General features: G+C 43.2%; 1 protein-coding gene across 1 annotated transcript in view; it reads left to right on the plus strand.

Moving 5' to 3' along the window:
- Positions 1-1,802: 1,802 nt before the first annotated feature.
- LOC306964918 (roundabout homolog 1-like) overlaps positions 1,803-15,041 on the plus strand; it is a 461,783-nt gene continuing 448,544 nt past the window's right edge. The window contains 1 exon segment of the mRNA XM_079559087.1: positions 1,803-2,128. The gene's annotated coding sequence lies outside the window, so the exon portion shown is untranslated.

Here is a 15,041-nt window from a genome sequence, read left to right on the forward strand (position 1 = left end):
CTGTATGTGCTCTGGATGAGACTCCAACCGGTGCATTTGTATTAAAGACAAGGCTTTAACTGAGCTTTTCAAACTTCTCTCTTCAGGGACAACACACTAAACTTTGTAATAACTGCAGCCAGGTGTTTCACCCAGAGACTCACTCAAGTTTATTCCCACCTTCCCCACAGTTTTTAGCAGTAAAAGGCTATACAACTGACTGCTTTGGCTTAATGCAGAAGGAGCCTGAGGGCCAGTAAGAGTTTCTGAGTGTCCCATGAGCTTTTTACCATGTTGTTCCTTCGTGATAATAAACCTTCTTTCAACTCATATAGCTGATGGCACAAGGTGGTGCTCCTGTGTGTTGTTAAAGACTTCTGTGTGTGTGTGTGTGTGTGTGTGTTTGTGCGTGCGTGTGTGTGTGTGTGTGTGGAGTGAGCAGCTGCTTGACATGAATGAGACGTGGAGCGTGCATTCATAAGCTCATATCACTCCTAATAGGGGACTAATAAGTGCCCCGCCCTCTCAGGCTGCGGCGCTGCCTTTGTGCTCCTGTCCACACCTCAGCTTTACTCAGGAGAGAAAAATCACAGTCATTTAACTCTAACTTATTCACTGACAGCCTAACTTGAACGTTTCAGTCACATTTCAGACTGTAAGAACCTGCTTGGCTTGCCAATCAGGTCCTGCTAAAAGTTAAACGATTCTAAATACCTTTCGACCCCTTGGTTTTTCCAGTTTTGTAAGATAAAATGATTTAGCCCTGAATGCAGAGGATGCAAAAACTGGCACAGAGGGAGATGAAGCTGATTGAAAAAAAAACCTTAACACAATAGCTCCCACCTATTGACTTATATCAGAGCACCTTCTCATGACGTCAGCCGGTGTGGAATACAGCGTTTGGAGCTTTCTTAAAAATGGTAATGTATTGAGAACATGAGTACTTTAAAGTCCTTTCCTTTATTCAAAACAATAAATAAGAGAAGGGAACTCATTATAGATAAGCTTAAAGGAACAGGCCATACTGAGACATGTTCTTACTTGAGTTTAGACGAGTTGATACGTACCTGTCTGGTCTTTGTGCCCGTGGAAGAGCGTGGTAGCATCTAACTTCACCCCGTTTCGAGCTATTGGAACACATTGGGAGAGGTCAAATGCTAACAACATCTTTGGTCTTTTTGCCTGACACACAAAGACCAGACAGGTACACATCAACTCGTCTAAGCTCAGGTAAGAACATATCTCAGTATGGAAAAACAGTTGCCTTTTCCTTTAACCTCTTAACCACGAGTATTTTCTCCAGTTCAATTTTACCCAAATCTAAAAGCTTCTTGACCGGAGAGCTTACAGGCCAGAGTAACGCCTCATTTGTTTTCTATACGTTTTTGTTGTCATGTTTTAGTAAAAAGAAAAATCGTTTTCTTCATGGCTTTTTAAATGTTCTTTGTGCTTCTTCTGCACCTTTTCATCGGGTTTTTGTCGCTCTTTTCTTACTATTTTTGCTCACTTTGGTTGTATTTTCATCCTTGTTCTTGTTGCTATTTCGATTAGATTTGGGTAAAGCCAAACTGGTGAAAAAGTGCTCGGTTCAGGCGAGGGTTCAGAGGTTAACATAGCACAAAAAAATGCGCAAAAAACGAATGCTTGAATCCTATTAGCCTGTGACCGTGCGGCTCCGTGCGTAAAGCTCATTGTGGCCGCTCTAGGACCCGGGGAGGGCTGCTCTCCTTCGCGCTCTCTCTCCGCCGCAGAAACATGGCCACATTTGTATTCACTGCCTCTGCGCCTCTGCACTGACGGCCACGGCGCGTCTCTCTCTCTCTCTCTCTCTCTCTCTCCCTCTCTGTCTCTCTCTAACCCCGGGCATCGCTCACCTTCGCCGGGGAGGATACAGCGGCGCGCGATCGCACAATCCTGGCTACGTCCAACCATTCTCTCCACTTCCATTCGGACTTTTACCACGAGGAATACGCGGGGAATTAGCAGTTTACCGGCGCGCTCGTGTGGACAGTCTACCTCGATACCTTTTCTTTTTTTTTCTCTCTCCACAACGCGGATTTGCCGATAAAAGTTTGCCGGTGCGCCGGGATGGACCTTTCGCGCTGCTTTTAAGCGACTTCCAAACGTGCCTTCGCTTCGTTCCGGAGAGGTGAGTGATGCACGTGGACTGGCTTACGGTGATGCGTAAAATGCTGCCGGTTCCGCTGTGTTTTCTGAATGGTGCCGCTGGTTCCCCGCTCCCGCAGTGTGCCGTGCGTAAAAGCGCTTGTATATCCCATTCTGGCTACTCTCCTGCCCACTTCTTTACGCATTGACTTCTTCCACCTCCTTCCACACCTTTTCACGATGTTTCAAAAGGCTTCGGGGATGCGTGGAGCTCAGTTGTTTGGTGCGTAACACGTTGAGCCGCAAAGTCACAAAGAAACACATCTGGCTCCAAGGCTTGAGATGATTTTCTTCGTCATGAAGTTGACTCATGAGGAGAAAGCGGATCATTCCACAGGCTGGAAATCCCGACTCACACATATTAGGACAAGTATAGGCTTCCGAAGACTTCTTTTCGATGCTCAGCGTTTGTGAAAGGAAAGGAGACTCTTGAACGCAAAGCACTGGCATCGTGGTTTTCGCTCTCTGCACGCGCTAAAGCAGTGGGAGAGAAACTGTTTGCTGTTGTTTAGTCGCTGATATAGTTGGTCTGTGGCTTCGTATCGTGGACGGGCATCAGGAGAGGGAGGGAAGGGAAAGGGGCAAGTGCGCGCTGTCTGGAGCTGTCCCTCCTCGTGGTGCTGAAAGTTTGCTCAACACGTGGCTCGCGGAGGGTGACCACCTCGAATAGTCGTGGAAGTGGGACAAGTGTGCGATGCAGGCGGGACATGAGGAGACACACGGGAGAAATTCAGACTTGGATGAAGAGCAGCACTGAAGCGTTTCCGTTGCAGTTTCGGCTCATATCACACACACAGGAACGGGTCACGAAATGTTCTTACCTGGGAAGTCAGGGCACAATATCTTACATTTTATGCACAAAAGACATAAGAAGGAAATATTGGATTAAGTTGAGGAATGGAGTAACATGTGGATATTCTGCAAAATAAATACTTTGGGATTTTTTATGAATTTATGGCATGAAAGATCAAGAAATGTACATTTAATGCCTGCGTGAAAGAACTCAGTGACATTAAAGGTTTTCTGTTGCAAAAGAGGGACAGGTGGTCACCCCAGACTCATGGTGTGACAACAGCGAGACCGGTGTGTGGCGACAAGAGCGCGCGCTTGTTTCGTTTTGTGCCATGGTAGCGGCAGGATTTCAGGAAGCGCTTCTTACCGGGTACTGCTAGGCTATAAATGAGCTTGAATGGACCGGACATAGAGTTATGAACTTTTATGTATGGCGTTAATTGACTTTCCGTTGTGTTTTGTCATCATCATCTTCACTGTTTGTCCAGGGTGACGACCCACAGTTCCTCAAGTTTCCTCAAAGCACAAGAGGGAATGGAATCTTGCGTGCGGAGTTGCTTTTCACATGAGTCAAGCCACATAAAGCTCTTCACAAAGGGCCATTTTGCATTTAGTCTACTCAGCAGTGGTATGCGGCATATTTAACCACAGCTTCCGCTTCCACAGGTTTCCATTATCAATCTGATAAGTACGTCAACACTTTGGAATTTCTCACATTTCTGCCTAAATTGGTCACTAAATGTGGAGAAGAATGATTAACAGTGTCTGCTTAAACTAATACCACCCAAACATTTAGATTTGATCATATTTTTATTAGCCATAACATGTAAACATTCACAGGACAGCGTGGAAAAAGTAAGTGAATGCCCAGAAATCTTGCTGAACTGCAGCAGTTTTGGAAAGATCCAAGATTCACCCTGATCGTTGTGATCTGCAACTACAGAAAAGCAGTTATTTCTGCAATAGAAGAATCAGCCAGATATTTAATACAAGGGATTCCGTGCCGTTGTGAATGTCTCAGGTTTTTCTGCAGAATATCTTCATAAACTTGCAAATTAATTCTTCTTTTGATGACAACATGTTGTCCAGGCCCTGAGGCAACAAAACAGCCCCAAGCCATAATCTTCCCTGCTCCACACAGCGTGGAATCCCTTGTATTAAATAGCTGGTTGATCCTTCTTTTGCAGCAAAAACTGCTTTTCTGTAGTTGCAGATCAGGATGAATCTTGGACCATTCCTCTTTACAAAACTGCTGCAGTTCAGTGAGATTCAGGCGGTGTACTTACTTATTCCACGCTCTCCTGTGAATGTTTACATGTTATGACAAATAAAAATATGATCAAATGTAAATGGGTGGTATTAGTTTAAGCAGACACTGTTTACTCATTCTCATGATTTTGATGCAGATCAGACCACAATTAGGCAGAAATGTGAGAAATTCCAAAGCGTTCACATACTTTTTCCTCCCACTGCACTTGTACGTCTCATTCATACTGTATACTATGGAACTTCCACTACTTTGAAGCATGTACTGTAGTAGTTTACGTGGGTTCAAGCATCTCTCACAACTTCAGAGATCTTGTGAGCTCGTACACTCGTAAACAGAGATAGAAGTGTGAGTAAGTGCTGGCCCGCCGCAGTGACACGCTCGCTCTCGTCTCCCCCGGCAGCGCTGTTGTAGCTAACCTGCCGTAAACCCTCTCCCACATCTTCACTAAAACGCCTCCAGCGCCGCGTGTTTCTCCTCCTTCCACCCCCCACGAGAGCTGGCTAATCCTGGCCACGCTGACGGGAGAGGCGGGGGTCCTCCGGTTCTTCCATCGCGTCTGGCCGGTTGTGCCGCGGGAAAAGAAATGCCCACATCAGGTGACGTGACGGGGATTCAGCGTTTTGTTTAGTGTTTTAATAGAAATAATTGAAGCTTTGAAGCAACTTGACTTTTGACTTGAAATAATTACCAAGTAGCTCCTTTAACGTATAAACTGGAAACAAAAAAGAATCATTATTATTGGACTGAATCACAGTTTCTCCTTAAAAAAGAAATTCGGAAAAGGGTTGGGTTTTCTCGACATCTCCACTTCCAGTAGCGCCTTCAGTCACCACATGTTCAGTTACCAGGTGTCTCGTACGTAAGATTTTGAAGTTTTTTCAGAAGAATTTTCTGTATCTATATTCCGGGCCTGAATGATTGATCTTCGAACCCCCAAAAAACAAGATCTTTGCTTTTTACCCCCCTCATTTTGTCCAGTAATAACTTGTTAATTCAAAAACAGCACAGCATATCCCAATCCCCCATTGTTTTGTTTACAAGGCCGCATTTTTACACGGAGACACTGCATACAAGTACATTTAAACTTGTTTTCCTAAATAAATCTACATGAGAAGTAAATCCAGAGGGACACTCTTCATCACAGATTGTTGCATTTGCCGTAAGTCTTATGTGGATGAAAATACATTTAGAAGTTCATTTGTCTTTAGTAGTTTTTGTAACCGTGTTGCCTCTAACTCACCATTTGAATTAGAGCTGCAAATCTGATGTGGCAATGAGAGAATTGGGCCGGGCACCATAATAAAAAACATTTCAATACGTACTTTAACAATACTTGGTTTATGACACCGACACCTTAACAATATATTTCTAATGCCTGTAGTGCAATAATTGTCATCTAGAACCATGGAACAGAACCATAATGATCATTTAATCCATAAAAGGCCTTTTATTTGAGCTGAAACAATCAAGTAACTTTCTGTAGTGCTGTCCCTGGATCCAACAGGCATAAAAACATGGTAACAACAGAAATGTTAGCATACTGGTATCGTTGATCGCAGAGCCCTATCTCTCCAAAACGGTCTTGCATTTGGTCCTGGATCAACGCATGAAACGACGGCCTGATACATTCAAGCAACAAACAGAATAATGAACGTCAACGACTAAACTCCGGCGGCATTTCGGATGCATTCCTTTAGTGTTTGTGCGGCCAGCGGTTGCAGCGGCGGCTCTGTGCCACAGACGGCGACACTGTCACACTCGGGGAGGAAGAGCGAGCGGAGACAAAGAGGAGGAGACAGGTAGACCCATATTCCATACTCCGGTTTCTGTCCTTCCAGTAGTTGGTTGTTGTTAGAGCCAAAAAAAGCCTCTGAGCGTCACCATGGAGCTCCTGTCACTCACAAAAATGACTCCAATCATATTTGAAACGCAAGAAATGAAGAGATAATAGGCCTCAATCTACATTTATTTTTGGGATAATTATTTTTGGGCGATATGACCCGCCTTCGACATTTAGTCCAGGTCTACAGCTGGATTAATGATAAGTGACAACACTTCATAATAATTGTAATTGATCAAGTTAAATAATGTTCTCTCTTTGTTTCATTTTCCATTGTAGTTCTATCCCCACAAAGAATAGAAGTCAAACGAATCAGAAATATCCTGAAGGACGTCAAACTCTCCATCCAGTAAGCTCTAAATATGTTCACGTTTGGAGGCCGGCCGTGAGAGAACGTGAGAGTTGTGTGGATCTCTCGGATTGATTTGGTTTCCCCGAGCGCGCTGTGTTTTATCCGCTGCTCCTCATCTTGGTCGCGGAGATGGTGGAGATGCAGTGGAGGTGTGCTGAACTCTCCGATCAATTCACTGCTTTTCTGTTTCCCACTGACACTATTTCTGCCCGTGATACAGAGCTGGCATCGGGGAGTTTGAAAGGACTGATAGAGAGAGGGGGTTGTGAGCTCAAAGTACTTATTTTATATTTGCCAATACCTCCATAGCTGTATTTTCTACAATTACATTACATGGTTATGAGGTAGCCAGACTGAGATTCAAGTGCCAATGACTTTAGCTCTGTCTCGGTCTGGGATCGCTCCATCTTTAATCATTGGGAGAGTTTTGGATCAAGCAAAATGATTAAATATTTATTCTTGGAAAATGTTATATGTGTTTGGTCTCAGCACCTTGTGTTTTTTCGCTATGGCCGCATTGTTATATTTATTTGACCCAAATGGGAGCAGCACAAGATGGATTCTCATGCGTTTGTGTTTGAACTAACAAATACCACGAAAATACCATGAAAATACCATGAAAATACCATGACAATACCACGAAAATACCATGAAAATACCATGAAAATACCATGACATCACCATGACAATACCGTGAGAATACCATGACAATACCTTGACAATGCCGTGACAATACCATGACAATACCATGAAAATACTATGACATCACCATTACAATACCATGAAAATACCATGACATCACCATTACAATACCATGACAATACCAGAACACTATCATGACAATACCTTGAGGCCCCTGTTGAAGAAGAGCAATTTGGACTGTAAAGATTTTAACAATTTCAGACCAGTATCCAACTTACCATTTTTAACAAAATCTTAGAAAAACTTGTCTTTATCCAACTTAATGAATTTATTACTGCACAAAATGTCCTTGAGAAATTCCAGTCCGGCTTTAGGGTAAACCACAGCACCGAGACCGCCCTCTTAAAGATTTTAAATGACTTTAGATTAAATTATGACTCACAGAAGGTCACAGTGTTGGTTCTTCTGAATCTGAGCACTGCCTTTGATACAGTCACACTATTCTTTTAACTCGTTTAAAACACATCGGCCTCTCTGTGCTGTACACAAATGGTTTACTTCCTACCTCACAGACAGGACGTTCATGGTAAGTGTGGATACCTGCTCCTCTAAGGTCCATAAGATCACTTGTGGTGTGCCCCAGGGTTCGATTTTAGGCCCAGTGCTTTTTTAATCTGTATATGCTCCCTCTTGGTGATGTCATCAGGAGACAAGGGGTCAACTTTCACAGCTGATGACACACAGTTATACATCTCCATGTCTCCTGATGACACCAGGCCAATAGATGCACTTTTTAACTGCATTTTAGAAATCAAATTCTGGATGGCAGAAACTTTCTCCAGCTTAACCAGGAAAAAAATGTTTAAAAAGTTTTAGTCATCGGTCCTGAGGCCCAGAGAGAGAGACTTTTACCCAAACTACAGTCACTGTCTATGAATCCTTCCTCACAGGTGAAGAACCTGGGTGTGATCTTTGACTCTGAGCTGGCGTTTATTCCACACATTAAGAATATCACAAAGATTTTTACCATCTAAAGAACATAGCCAGAGTCCGCCCCATTCTCTCTCGGGCCAACACGGAGACGCTAATGCATGCTTTTATCACCAGTCGTATCCACTACTGTAATGCCCTGCTCTCTGGTCTTCACAAAAAGAGAATCTCAGGTCTACAACTTTTACAAACTTCAGCAGCTCATGTCCTGACGAGGAGGCGGGACCACATTACACCGGTTTTAGATTCGCTGCATTGGCTCCCCGTGTGTTTCAGGATCGATTTTAAAGTTCTTTTAAGCGTTTTTAAATGTCTTAATGGTCTTGGTCCTTCTTATCTTTCAGAACTGCTTTTACCTTACGAACCTTCACGGCCCCTTCGCTCCTCCAGCAGGGGTCTCCTAGTTATTCCCAAAGTCAACAAAAAGACTTACGGTGAGGCGTCTTTCCAGTATTACGGCCCTCGCCTCTGGAACCACCTGAGGAGGAGCTCAGAGCTGCAGAGAACGAAAATGTTTTTAAGAGCAGCTCAAGACCCACCTTTTTAGCTTAGCCTTTAACTGACTAATCTATTTATTTAATCCTAATATATAAAATGTATATATATGAGAGGTTGTCCCAGGCGTATTGTTTTAAATGTTGTAATCTGTAAAGCACTTTGTGATACCTTTCGGTATGAAAAGCGCTTTATAAAAAAAGTTTGATTGATTGATTGATGCCATGACAATACCATTACAATACCTTAACAATACCATGACAGTACCATAACAATACCATAACAATACCTTGACAATGCTGTGACAATACCAGGACAATACTGTGAGAGAATGTGAGAATGCCATGAGAATACCGTGACAATACCATGACAATACTATGGGAATACTGTGACAATACCGTGAGAGTACCAGGACAATTTTAATTTTCACCAATTTCATTGGTCCAACGGCAGAATGTGAGACTCATTATTTGTGATTGATTTTTTATTTCTAAGTCTCTAATCTCAGTCAGGATCAGCTCGTTTCTTTGATATGTCTGTTTTTTTTTTATTAGACGCGTTGTTTAGCCGTATTAGCTTTGTTTTCTCCATTCATTCCCTGGGCTCACTTGTTAGCATTCACTGTGTCACTGTCCCATGTTCAATGAATATCGGTCATGTGGTGTAAAAAAAAAAGTACAGAAATACTGTTTTAAAGTAGGAAACAAATGTTATATTTGATATGAATAGAACTGAATCATTCGAAGTGTTTGACAGAGGAAAATCCATGAACATGGAGCTAAAGTCTGTGCCTCCTATAAAACAAAACCACAAAAACATCATTTTCTTGCCTTGTGACATAAAGTCAGTAACAATTGCCAAAGAGAAATAACTAAAAAATCGATCAAAGCAGTATAAAGGAAATAAGTGGTCTATCCATTTGTTTACATTGCACTGGGTTAGAAGGGCCAGTCACAAGATGGCCACCAATGTATTACTATGGCCATGTCCTATTTAGAGTTTTATTAAAGAGCTTTGTTTAAGGTGTACACTCTGGAACAGTTGTGTACCTTCAATGCCTCTGACTCAACACAAAGAATCTAGTATACTATCCCCATACTACCTTTCATCAGATGCTCACTTGTCCCACTGTTGTCTGGTCTCCAATAAGAAGCTATCAAGTGACAAGTCTTCTGAGACCCGGCCCTTAAATCCCTGTGTAGAGCGATCTGACACAGTAACGGATGAACGGGACAGTACAGCCGTATTGTTTATGGAATGCGTTTGGTCTCGGGTCCCTCCTAAATCTCCCTAATCCCGCGCAGATATGCCTTCACGCCGCATCTCGGATTATCCAGGGGCACAAAGATAATGCATTCCATCTAACGGGATTAGCACTGTTTGGAAACGAGACGTCGGGAAGCAGAAAATGAATAAGACATTAAACAGCGGGCTTGGAGAGGAAAACCAACAGCATCGACAAACGTGGGAATAAAAGCGCGTGGAAAGGCACGGCGCACAAATCCCTCACAGGAGCAGGACGGGATAATGAGACAGCGATGGGAGCTAACAATGAGAGAGGGCTATTCTTACACGGCGCCCGGAGGAGAGGGGTGTTCAGGAAAATAACACCACATTCACATCAGATCAGTGAAAGTGAAAATCCATTCAGTGAAAGACACCCAATCTGTTCAAACTGACTGTTCTGAGCTTTCACCACATTGTTCACTGTAGTTGTGCTTTGTTTCATGTTTCAGTCTGTTCTCTGTTTTCCTGATGTCATGAAGTGGCGCTCTTCTGTGCTATTAAAGCCCAAACATCTACGAGATCCATTAGACAGGTTCATTTTAGCTTCTCTCGCCTCCTTACATGGCACTACAGGCTGGGTCGCTGTGAGATCTGTGAGTTGAATTCATGTGGTGAAAAATTCATGTGGTGAAAAATTCATGTGGTGAAAAATTCATGTGACGGAAAGTTAATGTGCCAAAGGTGGGACGAGCCAATCACGTGGCAGTGTTGCCACAGTAATTTAACAATTACTGAAAACAACAAACACTTAAAGGAGACGTCATTTATGCTTTTATTGGCATGTCGTGATCAAAAGCTCAGCTTAAAAGCTCACAAAGGCCTGTGAGTTTGCAAAGGTCACCTTTAAGTAAAGGGTGTCACCTATAAATGTCCAAGGATAGTTAGAATACCAACATGATTGTTGTGAGTATTATGAAGTGTTGGGCAAGTTATTTTAAAATTGTAATATATTCTATATTAGTTGTTGCAGCTTTAGAAATGTATATGTTTGTATTATATTACTGTTTCAACAATGTAACTGAGTTACAATACATTCAGTTACTTTGAGTTACTTTTGGCAAAATATAAAAAAGTGCAGTCTGAGATTTCCTTTTCCTTCGCCTTCCTCCATTCTCTCGTCTTCGCTTTAATAGCGTCAGCTACAATTGCCAAAGCTACAGTAGCTAAATCTTGGCTACTACCTCTCGAGGGGTAACTCCTCCGGTGTCCCATAGTTTGTTACATTAAAGTAGCTCACCAGGTAAAAAGGTTGGAGACAACTGCATTTGGTTTGAACAAAGTTTTAATTGTCAATTGTTGTCTTTCTAGAACCTTAAGTGTATTGACATAAGAAATGAAATAAAAGACAGTACAATAGTATCTTACTTCCCAGTCTCCTATGGACAAGTGTTAAATAAATAAACACCTTATACCCAGTATGGAGTGAAAGAGAACTACAGTGTAAAGAGTTATTCCTGATCATTCCTCACTTGTCATTACAAGTACAGTGGCTTAGTGGTTGGCGCTCTCTCTTCAAGGTCCTGAGTTTGACTCCTTGGCTTTGTGGAACATGCCCGATTGTCCGGTCCTCCAGCTCGGTCTTCCTTCCCAGGTCTCTTCCTGGGTTACTGTCGTTGCAATTTGGTGATTTCAATTTAGATTCGATAGTGATCAGTTGTGCGGCCCTGGAAACTCGACCTTAACGCCGTCACTTATTCACCTTGACGCTAAATGAAACAGCATGACGATAATAAAATGTAAAAATGCATTATCTCACAATAGACAATTCACTATCCCATTGAGTTTGTGAAAGTGCCTGAGGCTGCGGCCGAAAAAACCACAGAGCCGCGTTTGTGAAGATGACAGAGTGGTTATGGCCTCCTCCATCTCCTCCGTCCCGCTGAGGTTTAAGTCCCTGCGGCGGCCCGCGATTGATCTCTCTTTTATTGTTGGGATTTTTCACTCTGACGCGCGGCTGCATCAAGTCACTGCCCCGCTCACGCGAGAAGGCTCCGAAACGTCCAGGGTTTATTTTACCAGACTGATATATTTGGTCAGAGTTTTCATCGATGCACACAAAATCCAGATATTTTATTTAGAGGAAGAGAAAAAACACATGTTAATGCTCCTCAAATACACTCGACTGTCTTTAGGCATTTCAGTTTAAGACAAAAGGTCTCAGTTTGAAGCACAAAAACGTCTTTTGCATAGACGGAATTCTTTGATGAAGTAAGTCACACTTACTCACAAAAAGAGATGAAGTTCCTGTAATTTTTGCCACCTTTTAGCATCAGCAGCTGCTCTCCCTGTTCCAGGCTTCTTTGTTTGTTTTGTCAATAAACAATGTTGTTCATTGTGGGAGCGAAGCAGAGCTAATGACAACAGGCCTGCTAGTTTACAGTCTCCACTGCCGGACAAAAAAGTCACCACAAATAAATAGGGTCACACGTTTTAATATTTGGTTGTCACCTTTAACTTTGATTCCAGCACCATTCGCTTTGGCGTTTCAAAATTCAGTGTCCAAAAAGCCAGTGTTGCTTTCATTTTTCAACCAGATCTTTAATTGATGATGGGAGAGTGTGACCACTGCACAGTCTTTTCCAGCACATCCCAAAGATTCTCAATGAGGGTAAGGTCTGGACTCTGTGAGTGCCTGTTTGTCTGATGGACAAAGCAAATTCCATCCCATCTGTACCATTGAGTGTATATAACTCAATCGTATAATTCAGTAAATATTAACAAAAGCGATTCCAAACTCGTAATGTGGTGAGGAGTGACTTCCCCCAGGCCTTGGCCCCAGCAAGTCCCAACGTCGGAAGATCCCGTTCCCTGTGACCCCCGGCCCCGACCTGAGGTCATAGCTGGGGGCTGTATCCTTCACTCTCCCCGTACGGTCAGGGGTTACAGCGCCCCCTGGACGCTCCTGTCCGTCAGCCGTGTGGCATTAGTCATGTCCGGGGCAGGGATGATGGGATGATCTGTCCAGAGGTGCGTGGTGTGTTTGTGGTGGGGCTTTGGGGGACTGCGGAGTGAGTGATGAACTGAAGCGGGGCAGATCACTGGGATGGGACGGTGTGCTTTTGTTGGCAGTATAGCCCACAGCCACAGCTGTGGGCTATACTATGTCGGAGCACGGGACGGGTCTGTGGGATCAGGTCACGTGTCCGACAGCGCTCACAGTGCTTTAACATCAACTGTTCAGAAGGATCTCAATATGAGAAAGAGTCCAAGGTGCCACATGCACAGGTGTAACCGAATGGACAAAAGGCACAAAATAAATTGAAATAGCATGGAGACGCCCCACCAATGGCATGCTGGGTAATTAGGAGAGTTGGAGTATTTCCCTGTGGGCTGCAGCACCTTTAGGCCAGCAGACAAAAAATATACCAATTAATAACAGACTCCTAGTTGGAACGTTTAAGGCTAAAGGCTTTAACTTTGCTGCAGTTAGAATGATTTCAGACGATACGAAAACATTTACACATTTGGGATTTTGTGTTTTTACTGTTTACTCGTTCATTTCTCTGTAAAAGTCCAGTCCAGCAGATATACAGAGGTGTCCACCGTTAGTAAAGAAGCTGAAAGGCTAAAAAAGAAAGACAGGTAACTCTTTATAACAATGGTACATGAGTTCATGAATGATTTTCATAAAGTTATGCATGAATGAATGCATGATTTCATGAAACATTCATGCATTACTAAATCATGACTTCTCTGGAACAAACATGATCACATGTTGGTTCATCGATGACTTCATCCATGAATTAAACGTCTAATGACTGTAATGAATGTACATGAAAATCTTAATAACTCATCATGATCATGAGGATCATAAGCAAACCATGAATTCACTAAAACAGCAATGAAATCACAATACAATGATCATGATCCTGAGGATCATGCATGAACATCATGATTCAGAATGTGGTGGAAATCTACTTTCTTCCGAAAGGTATTAGCGACCCATGTGGGGGAGTAAAAAATATTTCATTTTCATAATTTGGTGTGCTGACTGTGGACACGCCTCAGGCCCAGATTATGTGTGGTTCCGCCCCATGTGGAAAGAGAAAGTTTCATGACTTTACAACGTCGGACTTAACAGATGAACTCCTTACGAGACAAGCCAAAGCCCCGAGTGGTAGAGGACCCCTCTAAATGAAAACTCCCAGGCTGAAATGAGGTCCCAGCATGCCTCGGGGCCCCACCAGCCCAGAATTAAACCACTGTGCCTAAACATTCAAGCAAGTCTCAGGTTATCGGGTGGTTTTGAACAGCTCAACATTGTGTCCCAAAGATCCTGAAGCAGAAAACTGATTACAACCTCTGAATTGGGATTTTGCTTTAAAAATGAACCCAGCCTGCATCAGAATGAGGGTCAACGTTTCTGTGAGTGCCCAGTGGAGGTCTAGGAAATAGGAAATACACCAAGTGCATTAGCAAGACTTGCACATGAAGGTGACCCTGCAGTGTTCAGTTTTACCTGCTGCCCTGTTTACATCTCTCAGCCTCTTCACACACAAAGGACAGCGGTGCCGGCTCAGCACTGACTCCGTGTTTGGTGTCGATCGCCCCTCCCCACAGCGAGGAGTGCACAGCTGCGTTTAGCACCAGCCTGTCCAAACATCTTAGCCAGGGCATTAGCATAACCTGTCACAGCCAAGCGCGCACCGGAGCGCCATTTGTTTGACCACATCACGGCCCACAAACACCGGGTGATGCACTGTCACGTATCTTCACTTTACCACTGCCAACCTCGGAGCAAAATGCCCTGATTATGGGCTGCTCAAGCTCTTTAACCGGCAGCTACTTCTGTTCATACTTTGTTCCGAACAGTTTCACTTTGTACAGACCTTGTATAATAAAACTCTTTGGTGTTTTAGTGTGTGATGTCTGAGGACCTTCGGCCAGTGCTTGACAGGACAGAGCAGGGTGAAGAGTGGGAGAGACATTTGTCAGATCCACAGTGCCGAGGATAGAACAGATTTATGCTACTGAACACACATACATTTTAAAAACTAAATATTTAAACAGGTTTCGGTTTGCTGTTTGGAGACTTGACTGTGATTGGCTAAAACGAGTTCCACTTCCCAAACGATTCAAACCAGAGCGATTCCAGAATGATAATGTAAATGATATCTGCATGTTAATATCAATCTGGCGGAAACAGGTTACCAATTACTCTATATATGTAGATTTACTGAGTAGTCATGCTGTTTTAGCCATCCCAAAGTAAACTATAGGCATTTGTA

The sequence above is a fragment of the Gobius niger genome (genome assembly GCF_951799975.1).
Source record: "Gobius niger genome assembly, chromosome: 1".
Lineage (NCBI taxonomy): Eukaryota > Metazoa > Chordata > Actinopteri > Gobiiformes > Gobiidae > Gobius > Gobius niger.